General features: G+C 58.7%; 1 protein-coding gene across 1 annotated transcript in view; it reads right to left on the reverse strand.

The window, feature by feature from the left end:
• Positions 1-269, reverse strand: part of LOC104163344 (uncharacterized serine/threonine-protein kinase SBK3-like) — a gene marked incomplete at its 3' end in the record, with an annotated part of 16,491 nt that overhangs the window by 2,500 nt on the left and 13,722 nt on the right.

Genomic DNA, 269 nt, shown 5'->3' on the forward strand with positions numbered 1-269 from the left:
TGACAAACAGCCCTTGCCAACCCTTCTCTTTGCAAAGGCCAGACCTTCAAGACAGTCTCCAGCCCCTCCCTGAGACCAGAGGCAGGAGAACTGAATACCAACACACGTAGCATGCAATCCACGGTAGCCAGGATCTGCAAGGAGGACAAAGGGTTGTGGCATCTTTCAGCGGTCCCTGTCACCCCCAGGAGACGGATCTGAACTCCCAGCACCGAGGACACCTGCGTTGCCTCGCCGTGCCTGGGGCAGGCCTCAGAGGGGACAAGACC

This window comes from Cariama cristata, unplaced genomic scaffold (assembly GCF_000690535.1).
Source record: "Cariama cristata isolate BGI_N322 unplaced genomic scaffold, ASM69053v1 scaffold2916, whole genome shotgun sequence".
NCBI classification, from domain to species: Eukaryota; Metazoa; Chordata; class Aves; order Cariamiformes; family Cariamidae; genus Cariama; species Cariama cristata.